The following is a 12,486-nucleotide window of genomic DNA, read 5'->3' as shown; positions in this document are numbered from 1 at the left end:
AAAGTTTAAAGGGAAGTGTTCCTTTAAAGTTTAAAGGGAAGTGTTCCTTTAAAGTTTAAAGGGAAGTGTTCCTTTAAAGTTTAAAGGGAAGTGTTCCTTTAAAGTTTAAAGGGAAGTGTTCCTTTAAAGTTTAAAGGGAAGTGTTCCTTTAAAGTTTAAAGGGAAGTGTTACAGCAGTCGGGTTGAAGTGGGAATCACTGTTCTGCGCAAGTGTGAACATTTTAATTCCACAGATGGCTGCCTGTGCGCATGCCCAAACTGAGAGAAGAAGAAAAAAACCACCGGCGCACACTCCTGTGTGTGGATGGCAGGGAGCGATGTGGCTGTGCAGCGATCCGGAACAAGGAGGTGAGTGTGATCGCGATTCTCCAGGTTTAAAAAAAAAACCGCATTGGGAGCGGAGCAATTTAAACCGCTCCCAGCATGCCGTCTGACCGCACCCAGAGATTGGCACCCACACACTAGCCAGCAGTCCCTGATGGCAACTCTCTGGGAGGGTGTTACAGAAGTCCGATTCTTGCCAGGACCAGTGTTCCCTCTAAGCTGAGTTAGTGTGAGTTGGCTCACTTTTTTAGCCTCCGGCTCACACACTTTTGTCTTCGCTCAGGAAGGATGGCTCCTGAGCAAACTGATTTATGCAGGAGCCAAATTGCTCGCTCACGACTTTAATGGCAGTCGCTCACAAAGTGGGATTTTTGCTCACGAGGCTGCACAGCTTAGAGCAAACATTGGCCGGGACCATGGCGTGGGGTCCCTGTCTTCCCTCCATGCCATTTCCCCAATCCGAAACGGCGCTGGGTGGGTGGTATTGGCCCCATCAGGTGTCTCCACATCCCTCTGGTGACCATGTGTGTTAAGTCGCTCGCTTAACAAAGCAGTCGGAGAGTGATTCAGCAAGAACACAGCTTTATTCTTCCACTCGAACACAACTCCAACACGCATCAACATCTGATAGCCTCCAGATTGCAGCTGTCCTGCTTTTAAACATTCCCGGCTAATGTAGCCACACCCACTGTACAGATACCAACCAATAAGGTTGTTCACATAAGGACCAATCACGGATGTTCCCACTCAGGGACCTTGCTTGAAAGTGATTGGCTAGGTGCTTCCTGGGCTAGTAACACGATTGGATGGATTTGGAGCCTAGCCCAGGACGAAGCTTTGCATTACACTTCAATTAGATGTTTCACAACATATCATGCATTCAAGGCAGCTTTGAATACACTACAATGTGACAAACATCATGCCTAGTTTGGCCCTCAGTGGCAGAGTGACAGGTCTCTCTCTGCCCGAGATCCTACGCATCTGAAGGGACAACGCCAATGTCCCCTCCAAGCTGAGTTAGTGTGAGCTAGCTCACAGTTTTTAGCCTCCAGCTCAGACATTTTCGTCTTCGCTCAAGAAGGAGGGCTCCAGAGCAAACTAATTTATGCAGTAGCCAAATCGCTTGCTCACAACTTTGATGCCAGTAACTCACAAAGTAGATTCTTTGCTCACAGGACTCCACAGCTTAAAGGGAACATTGGACAACACTGAGGTAAATGTGCTTACTACTCTCTGACAGGCAGAAAGCCAACTGGTGCAAGCTTTTCCCTTTCAGTGCATCTCCATATTGGGATATTTGGTTAATGTAGCAGAGTTTTGCCCAGACATGGAAGCATGGTACTGCGTGCAGTCAATAAATCTCCTGAGAAGTATATTGCAAAAAAGAGAGGAAAACTTACATTTATTCAAGTAGAGCCAGTTCACATTCAGGTTGCAGTCAAAAGAAGAGACAGGAGCCTAATCGAAAGAGGACTTTCCCTATCACAGATGGCCAGCTAGTCCGCCATCATGTGTGTGGGAGTATGAGGGCATTTCTCTACAGGAGAGACCTGCAGAGACATGTATCTCCGTGGAAGGCCATGTAAAGAGAGGGAGAGGACAAAGGGAGAGAGAGGAGGGGTCAGAGGGCAGCTGCCAGGTTAAGACAAAGAGAGGCATCCCAATGGAGGAGGAGAAGGAGGAGGAGGAGGAGAAGTTTTTGCAGAAGAAAAAGAAAAGAAGAAGAGATTGGATTTATACCCCGCCCTTCACTACCCAAAGGAGTCTCAGAGCGGCCTACAAACTCCTTTCCCTTCCCCTCCCCACCACAGACAACCTGTGAGGCAGAAGAAGAAGAGGAGGAGATTGGATTTATACCCCACCCTTCACTACCCAAAGGGGTCTCAGAGCGGCTTACAAACTCCTTTCCCTTCCCCTACCCACAACAGACACCCTGTGAGGTAAAAGAAGAAGAAAAAGAGACTGGATTTATACCCCGCCCTTCACTACCCAAAGGAGTCTCAGAGCGGCTTACAAACTCCTTTCTCTTCCCCTCCCCACAACAGACACCCCTGTGAGGTAAAAGAAGAAGAAGAAGAGATCGGATTTACACCCCACCCTTCACTACCCAGAGGTGTCTCAGAGCCGCTGACAAACCCCTTTCCCTTCCCCTCCCCACAACACACACCCTGTGACGTAGGTGGGGCTGAGAGAGCTCTCCCGAGAACTGCCCTTGAGAAAACCGCTCTGAAAGAACTTACGACTGACCCAAGATCACACCAGCAGCTTGTATGTGGAGGAGTGGGGAATCAAACCCGGTTCTCCCAGATTAGAGTCCGCGCTCTTAACCACTGCCCCAAACACCTCTTAGAGAGATGTAGCGCTCTCCAGTGTCCAGGCACTCCAACACTGCACATCCAGGGAAAACCACACCTGATGAACTGCCACCTGTCACAGCACTTTAAAAGCTCTGCCAGGGAAACCAAGCTGGCACCCTCCGTACTGAGTGGTAAATATGAAAGTAATTTATTGACTGAAACGCTCCACTGGTGCCAGGAGCACTCAGAAGCCTGCCAAAAGCGCAGCCCGAAATCCACCTGGCAGTCTTCCAATCTGAGGTGTAATGGATGAGAACGGGGCTTTGCCAAAATTGCAGCAGGCATTCCATTACCGAGTCACCTCTTGCGGGGACGATGGTGGAATATTTACTCCGAGGAAGAGAAGAGTGGGCGAAAGACTTGGACAGGGGCTGCTGGAAACTTTCCCCACATATGGCTTATCAGCAAAAACATTTAATTTATGCATTCGATGTTGACTTTTTCCTAAAGTGTTCCGTGTTCCCTTTTTCTCTCTCACGCATTTCAATGATTGCTGCATTGTTTTGCCCAAAAGCCTACGTGCTACGTAGACTTCCTCGAATAAATGGACAGGTGGAAACGGTCTCACCTGATGAGACATTTTTAATGGGTACCTTTTTTGTTGTTGTGTTTGGAATAAAATTGTTAAAAAATTATTGCGCATCTTTGAAATTGCGCGAGGAACCGTGCGATGATTATTTCAGGAGGGCACCCACGTTGGTCTACCGTAGAAGAGCTCCATTTGAGCCCGGTTGCACCTGGACGAAGGGAGCTTTGACGCTCGACAGTTTGCACCCCGAAAATCATGTCGGTCTCTATGGCGCCCAAGGGGGTGGAAAGTGCCGTCAAGTCCCAGCCGATTTATGGCAACCCCGTAGGGTTTTCAAGGCAAGAGACGTTCAGAGCTGGTTTGCCGTTGCCTGCCTCTGCGTAGCGACCCTGGACTTTCTTGGTGGTCTCCGAAAAAGGTAAAGGTTCCCTTGCTCGAAAGCCAGTCGAATCCGACTCTAGGGATGCGGTGCTCATCTCCGTTTCAAAGCCGAAGAGCCAGCGCTGTCCGAAGACGTTTCCGTGGTCATGTGGCCGGCATGACTAAACACCAAGGCACACGGAACGCTGTTACCTTCCCACCGAAGTGGTCCCTATTTATCTACTTGCAATTTCTTGCTTTCGAACTGCTAGGTTGGCAGGAGCTGGAACTAGAGACGGGAGCTCACTCCGTCATGTGGCACACTCGGGTCTCGAACTGCTGAACTACCGACCTTCCACAGCCTGCAGTTCAGCGTCTTAACCACTTGAGCCACCGCAGCTCCTACCCAGGTACTAACCAGGGCAAGTCTGTAGCCAGGATTCTGTGACTTGTGGGGGAAATTTTTTCCTGGTGGGGCTGAAGTTCTCAGTGCAGAAAGAAAAACCATTTAGCCAATAGAAAGCTGTTACGGGGCTAGATCTCTACATTGCAAGCTGTCGACCACTTTAGATGACAGCTCTCAGCTGCTGCAAGTTAATCACTTCTGCCAGCCGAAGCAACCATTCTGAGAATGAGCCGGCAGGTGGGGGTTGATGACTTCTAGAGTCAAGAAAGCTAACATTTAGGCAGGAAAACTATCTTAAAGGAGACCAGTTTCTTGGGGCAGAGTTATAGAAGGGATCCTAGAGGTCACCTACTCCAACCCCCTTGCTCCGTGCGGGAATTAGTCAACTACAGCACCCCAATCTGCTTAAAGGAGTGCATATCTTTTTTAAAAAAACATTTTTTAAATGACTGAAAAAAGCATTTACAGGAGAACTTCTTGTGGGGCTGTGCTTTTAAGAAAGGGGTGGAACCCCCAAAAGCCCTACCGTAACTACGGGCCCGAACCAGGGCTGACCCTGCTTAGCTTCCGAGATCCAAATGTAGTGCCAAATTAACCTGAAGTAATGGTGGAAGTAGCCCTGACCTGGATAGCCCAGGCTAGCCTGATCTTGTGAGATCTCAGGAGTTAAGCAGGGTCAGCCCTGGTTAGTATTTAGATGGGAGCCCAACTGTGGAAGTTCAGAGTTGCACCGTGGAAATTCAGAGTTGTGGGCAATGGCAAAACTCTGCAGAGGTTCAGAGTTGTGGGCAATGGCAAAACTCTGCAGAAGTTCCGAGTTGCGGGCAATGGCAAAACTCTGCAGAGGTTCAGAGTTGCGGGCAATGGCAAAACTCTGCAGAAGTTCCGAGTTGCGGGCAATGGCAAAACTCTGCAGAGGTTCAGAGTTGCGGGCAATGGCAAAACTCTGCAGAAGTTCAGAGTTGCGGGCAATGGCAAAACTCTGCAGAGGTTCAGAGTTGTGGGCAATGGCAAAACTCTGCAGAAGTTCCGAGTTGCGGGCAATGGCAAAACTCTGCAGAAGTTCAGAGTTGCGGGCAATGGCAAAACTCTGCAGAGGTTCAGAGTTGCGGGCAATGGCAAAACTCTGCAGAAGTTCCGAGTTGCGGGCAATGGCAAAACTCTGCAGAGGTTCAGAGTTGCGGGCAATGGCAAAACTCTGCAGAGGTTCCGAGTTGCGGGCAATGGCAAAACTCTGCAGAAGGTCAGAGTTGCGGACAATGGCAAAACTCTGCAGAAGTTCCGAGTTGCGGGCAATGGCAAAACTCTGCAGAGGTTCAGAGTTGTGGGCAATGGCAAAACTCTGCAGAAGTTCCGAGTTGCGGGCAATGGCAAAACTCTGCAGAAGTTCCGAGTTGCGGGCAATGGCAAAACTCTGCAGAAGTTCCGAGTTGCGGGCAATGGCAAAACTCTGCAGAAGTTCCGAGTTGCGGGCAATGGCAAAACTGCAGAGGTTCAGAGTTGCGGGCAATGGCAAAACTCTGCAGAAGTTCCGAGTTGCGGGCAATGGCAAAACTCTGCAGAGGTTCAGAGTTGTGGGCAATGGCAAAACTCTGCAGAAGTTCCGAGTTGCGGGCAATGGCAAAACTCTGCAGAGGTTCAGAGTTGCGGGCAATGGCAAAACTCTGCAGAGGTTCAGAGTTGCGGGCAATGGCAAAACTCTGCAGAAGTTCCGAGTTGCGGGCAATGGCAAAACTCTGCAGAGGTTCAGAGTTGCGGGCAATGGCAAAACTCTGCAGAGGTTCCGAGTTGCGGGCAATGGCAAAACTCTGCAGAAGTTCAGAGTTGCGGACAATGGCAAAACTCTGCAGAAGTTCAGAGTTGCGGGCAATGGCAAAACTCTGCAGAGGTTCAGAGTTGCGGGCAATGGCAAAATCACCTCTGTATATCTTTCGCCCTGACTTAAATGACCCAGACTAGCTCAATCCCATCAGATTTTAGAAGCTAAGCAGGGTCAGCCCTGATCAGTACTTGGATGGGAGACCACCAAGGAACCTTTACCTTTACCTAATAACTCAAAAGCTGACTAGGATGGGTGCCAAATTTGGTCGGTCGGTCTACCGAACTAGGAAAGACATAAGGAAGTACAGATAGGCGTAGGTTTATTTTTAACATTTGGTCTTAATATTAACTTTTAAAATCTCAGGATTTTGATCTCTTTTTAAAAGATTCTTGTGTATAATTTCAGATGGTATTTCACTCTACAATTTTACTGTTTTTTACCTGTTCTTTACTTGTCTCTTATTGTACTGTTTGCTGTACTGTGACTGTAATAATAATAAACTGAATCGAACATTCGCGGTTTTAAGGAACAGAATAAAATGTTCAGTCAGGGCAGGCCACGCAAGACGCTGGAGGGGAGCTTCCACACAGGTAGGGTTGCTATCACTCGGTCGGGAAATACCTGGGGATTTTGGGGGTGGAGCTGGGGGGATTGGGGGGCAACATCAGCAGGGTACAATGCCACAGAGTCCACCCTTCAAAGCAGCCGTTTTCTCCAGGGGAACTGATCTCTGTTGTCTGGAGTTCAGTCGTAACTCTCCAGGTCCCCACTTGGAGGTTGGCAAAGCTTAGGGTTGCCAAGTCCATCTTCCACCCCCAGCAGCGGACTTTGGGGGAGTTCCTGGAAGGGGTGGGGCATCCCCAACGTGTTGACGTCCCGTTGGGGACGTCTGCTCCCCCCCCCCCAGCCGTGCACCGGATCTCCAGAAACAGCAGTTCCCAGCACTTAAAGTAGCCGGCAGCCGGCGTTTCCCCTTTAAGAGAAGCTGCATTTCCCTTTTAAGAAGGAAGCTGGCTTTTCCCTGCAAGCTTGCGGAGTTCGCGCTTGGGATGAAACACGGGTTGCACACCCTTAAAGGGAGAGAGATGGGTGGCTGTGGGAGTTGGGGGTGGGGCTTCCCCTGCCAGCCAGTGGTGGGTAGAACCCCCCAAAAAACGGGGGACCCCTGGCAAACCGGGGGGGTTGGCAACCCTAGCAAAGCTCCTCACAGGCTTCCGATCCGATGGCAATTCTGGCACTTCGCTGACTTGTTTTGATTTATAGAATCATAAAATTGTAGAGTTGGAAGGGGACCTCCGGGGTCATCGAGTCCAACCCCCTGCACAAGGCAGGAAATTCACAAGTACCTCCTCCCACAATCCGGTGTAGGGGTTAGGAGCACAGACTCTAATCTGGGAGGACCAGGTTCGATTCCCCACTCCTCCACGTGCAGCTGCTGGTGTGACCTTGGGTCAGTCACAAGTTCTCTCGGAGCTGTTCTCTCACCAGCAGTGCTCGAGAGAGCTCTCTCAGCCCCACCTCCCTCACAGGGTGTCTGTTGTGGGGAGGGGAAGGGAACGGAGATTTTGAGACGCTCCTCTGAGACTCCTTCGGGTAGTGAAGGGCGGGGTATAAATCCAATCTCCATCTCCTCCTCCTCCTCCTCTTCTTCTTTCTCACAATAGCCCCGGCGATGTAAAACGGCAATGTTTGAGGCTGTCTATGTGTTTCTGGAGATGGGTATCTGTATTTAAGATTTTAATTGATTTAAATACTGAATGAGCAGAATTTTAGAGGTTGTTATAATTTCAATCTAATTCAAATTCCAGTGTTGTAAATTGTCTAATTTGTACATTTTTAACAATTAAAAATTAAAAAAAAAAATCCTGCCAACCTAGCAGTTCGAAAGCAAGAAATTGCAAGTAGAGAAATAGGTACCACTTCGGTGGGAAGGTAACAGCGTTCCGTGCGCCTCGGTGTTTAGTCATGCCAGCAACATGACCACGGAAACGTCTTCGGACAGCGCTGGCTTTCCGGCTTTGAAACAGAGATGAGCACCGCAACCCTAGAGTCAGATTTGACTGGCTTTCGAGCAAGGATGACCTTTACCTTTTACTAAAAATCGTAATGGCTAATGGCTACACATTATCGCTCCCTCTCTCTCTCTCTCTCTCTCTCTCTCCCACACACACACACAATAACCCTGGGAGGTAGGCCAGGCTAAGAGTTTGTGAAAGGCCCAAAGACACCCATGGTAGAAATGAGGATTCAAGCGCGGGTTGTTCTGGATCCTACGCCACTACTCTATCCACCCCAACACACTGTCTCTCATCACACGGATGACCTAAACACCACCCAGCCAAAAGCGTACCCACTGAGTGGAATCCAGCACTTAATCTCTCTCATTGCTGATGCCAGTAGAAAAGAGCAAGAGTCCATTAGCACCTTAAAGATGAACAAAATTTGTTGCAGGGGCTGAGCTTTTGTGAGTCACGGCTCACTTCTTCAGAGTCCCGGAGCACCTGAAAGATGAGCAAAATTTGTGGCAAGGTCTGTGAGCTTCACTGAATCACTGCTCACTGATGTCGCAACTGTAGATTCCTGCGTCACAGATTAAGTCGCACAGTTTTTACACGCAATCGATAAGATACTAATCCCCACAGTATGTGTCACTTATCGACACAACACAAGTATCGGGTCTGACGCCGATGGACCAACACATAAAATAATGTGATGAGAGAGGCGTACGTTCTATAGGGGAACTCCAGAGCAAGGAATAGCAGGGGAACGAAGAGTCACACGCTCAAGGGATTAGCAAAATTAGAACAGGGATTTTTCAGGTCAAAACCACCGGGACGATAAATCCGAAATCATCCGTACGATATTCTCGGCTTTTGTTCTGAAATAAGCCTCCGCGAAAGGATGACGGAAAAGCAGCCTCAAGGTGGGCTCTGAGCCGGAGCGGTTAAAAAGTCCCACCAATAGGATCGCGACCCAGCTACAAGACTGCCGCCTTCTTGAAAAATCCGGGTGACTCTCCCCCCCCCCCCCCCCCCCTTTAGTTGGGAATCGCCAACTGTGCCTTGCTGGAGGAAATTTCCCAGAGGAGTTAGCCAAGCAACGGTCTTATTAAAAGGCAGGCATTTAAATTTAGAACGAGGATTGTGACCTAGATTGCATGTAAACAAATTCCCACAGACCTGGCAGATTTCAAGAATACTGAGAGGTGTCTCTGGGAGCCGCAGAACTCGCTTGGAGACCCATCTTTAGAATGGCCCAGTTTTGCACTAGCAACCGGCTTCCATCTTTTCGACTGTTCTAAGGTTTGCGCTTAGACTAAGGGCTGTTTTGTGGATATCGTTATAGACCACTTGTTGTTTTACAACCTTCTCTGCCTCCGGTTGCTTTTAGTGGTGGCTTTAATTGGTATGTTTGTCATTGTTTTTACTGAGTGGATAGTTTTATTGTTTTTACTCTTACAGTTTATTTTGTATTGCTTTCGGTATGGTGGTTAGGAGTGTGGAATCTAATCTGGGAGAACTGGGTTTCACTCCCCTCTTCTCCACATGCAGCTGCTGGTGTGACCTTGGGTCAGTTACAAGAACTGTTCTCTCAAGAGCAGTCCTCGAGAGAGCTCTCTCAGCCCCACCTTTCTGTGAGTCCTGAGCAGTCTTCCCTCTAAGCTGAGTTAAGTGTGAGCCAGTTGACAGTTTTTTAGCCTCCGGCTCACACATTTTTGTCTGAGCTCAGGAAGGAGGGCTCCAGAGGAAACTAATTTGTGCAGTAGCCAAATTGCTCACCCGCTAACTTTAGTGCCAGTCGCTCACAAAGTCGAATTTTTGCTCACAAGACTCCACAGCTTAGAGGGAGCATGGGTGGTGAGTGTTTTCTACCACCCTGTGTAGGCTTCTAACATTTCTAGTCCTTTGCAGAGTTATTCTAAAGGTAAAGGTAAAGGTAAAGGTTCCCTTGCTCGAAAGCCAGTCGAATCCGACTCTAGGGTTGCGGTGCTCATCTCCGTTTCAAAGCCGAAGAGCCAGCGCTGTCCGAAGACGTTTCCGTGGTCATGTGGCCGGCATGACTAAAAACCAAGGCGCACGGAACGCTGTTACCTTCCCACTGAAGTGGTACCTATTTATCTACTTGCAATTTTTTGCTTTCGAACTGCTAGGTTGGCAGGAGCTGGAACTAGAGACAGGAGCTCACCCTGTCTTGCGGCACCCGGGTCTTGAACCGCTGAACTACTGACCTTCCACAGCCTGCAGTTCAGCGTCTTAACCACTTGAGCCTATTCATTTCAGTGGGTTTAGACTGGAGTAACTCACCATAGCATCGAAGAAGAAGAAGAAGAAGAAGAAGAACTTCAGATAATATCTAGAAGAAGAAGAAGAGATTGGATTTATACCCCACCCTTCACTTGGAGTCTCAGAGCGGCTTACAAACTCCTTCCCCTTCCCCTCCCCACAACAGACACCCTGTGAGGTGGGTGGGGCTGAGAGAACTCTGACACAAACTGCTCTTTTTCAAGGACAGCTGTGCCAGAGCTTGTGACTGACCCAAGGTCACATAAGCAGGCGCAAGTGGAGGAGTGGGGAATCAAACCCGGTTCTCCCAGATTAGAGTCTGCACACTTAACCACTACACCAAACAGCACAGTGTGACTCTCAGAAACAGAGCTGACATGCACATCCAAGGAAAACGCGAAGGCACGTTATAACACCACATGCCAGCGGTCATTTTGTAGAAAAAGAGGTACAGGAGCTCATTAGCATAACTTTTTTGGATATGCCACACACCCTGACATCACCGGAAGTGTGTCAGAAGGTAACATCCACCGCTCAGGCTCCACTGGACTGTTTTGGATTGCTAGCTATTGGGGAGGGGACGTGCAGATCTGTCCTCGCAGAGGAGGGAGAGCTTGTACCTGAATAAAACTTGGTCTTCAAGGTGCCACTGGACTGTTTTGGACCGGGGGGCTCTGCAGCTTACCTGGCTGCTTCTTGCTCTGACTGAGGGCTGCTGGGAGCAGGGGGTGGGGCTTGTTGCATGTGCCCGCCCCCTGGCCTCTTTACTGCTGGAGCTCCGCTCCTGTGCGCTCCTGCAGGAAATGACCCCTGCCACGTGCTATCTGGATGCATTATAACCACATATCGCTGCGCAGCTATAAATGTTCATTTATAAAAGCTCCACTGATATTCTTCAGTCTCATGTGTTGAAAGGGAGAGTGAAAGGGGCATACAGGGTGAACCAGACAATGTTGTATTTTCTTAATTTTCTTTTGTTCCCTCTGTGGTGTTTTTGCTACGTTTCTTAGATTCCTCCATTGCCAAAGGAAAATTCTTAATGAAATATAGATTCCCCCCCCCTTTGCAACTGGTGCCACACTCAATGAAAACCTCAAGGATTTTTTAAAAAATTCTATGCCTTATCTGGGGGTCTATTCAAGCCCTACAAATTACACTTTTTGTTTTGTCAGGCATGCCAAGCAGACGCTCCAAGATTGAGGCATGGTCCCTTCTAGGGGTCATTTCCTGCAGGAGCGCACAGGAGCGGAGATCCAGCAGTAAAGAGCCCAGGGGGTGGGCACAGGCAACAAGCCCCACCCCCTGCTCCCAGCAGCCCTCAGTCACAGCAAGAAGCAGCCAGGTAAGTTGCAGAGCCTCCCTGGCCCCCCGGTCCAAAATAGTCCAGTGGCACCTTTAAGACCACCAAGTTTTATTCAGGTACAAGCTCTCCCTCCTCTGCGAGAACAGATCTGCACGTTTCCCCCCCCCCCCTGCTAGCAATCCAAAACAGTCCAGTGGCACCTTTAAGACCACGTTTTATTCAGGTACAAGCTCTCCCTCCTCTGCGAGGACAGATCTGCAGGGGCCCCCCCCATAGCTAGCAATCCAAAACAGTCCAGTGGAGCCTGAGTGGTGGGTGTTGCCTTCTGTCACACTTCCGGTGATGTCAGGGTGTGTGGCATATGCAAATAAGTTATGCTAATGAGTTATGCTAATGAGCTCCAGCGCCTCTTTTTCTATGAAACGACCCCTGGTCCCTTCCCATATGTCGCTAAGTTCTATTCTGGGAAGAGGCATAGTTGTCAAATCAGTCAAAACTTATAAAATGTGTTGTCAAACAAGAGCTCTAGGGCCAAACGTCCTCTCAAGTGACAAACCTGATCTTTTGGAGAAAGACTCCGGTCCTTTGCGCATTTGCCTGCCACTTCGGATTTTCTCAGTATTCGAGTCGAGGCAATATAAGTCCACAGCAAACAGTGGACTCCAAACAGTGCTCCCTCTAAGCCATGTAGCCTTGTGAGCAACAAATTCTACTTTGTGAGCTACCAACATTAACGTTGTGACCGAGCGATTTGGCTGCGGCATAACTTAGTTTGTTCTGGAAGCCGCCCTTCCTGGGCTGAGACAACAATGTGTGAGCTGGAGGCATAAAAACTGTGAGCTAGCTCACACTAACAAAGCTTAGAGGGAACACTGCATCCAAATAGCCCAGGGCAACAGCAGGCTAAAACTGGGCTGCCCACTGAAGGGAAGTAGCTTGGAGAAACGACGACTGAGGGGTGACATGATCGAGGTTTATAAGATTATGCATGGGACAGAGCAGGTAGAGAAAGAGGTACTTTTCTCCCTTTCTCACAATACAAGAACTCGTGGGCACTCCATGAAACTGCTGAGCGGTCGGGTTAGAACGGATAAAAGGAAGT

The sequence above is a fragment of the Gekko japonicus genome, unplaced genomic scaffold, assembly GCF_001447785.1.
Source record: "Gekko japonicus isolate JY-2015 unplaced genomic scaffold, Gekko_japonicus_V1.1 scaffold1603, whole genome shotgun sequence".
NCBI lineage: Eukaryota > Metazoa > Chordata > Lepidosauria > Squamata > Gekkonidae > Gekko > Gekko japonicus.
This window is presented reverse-complemented; position numbering follows the sequence as displayed.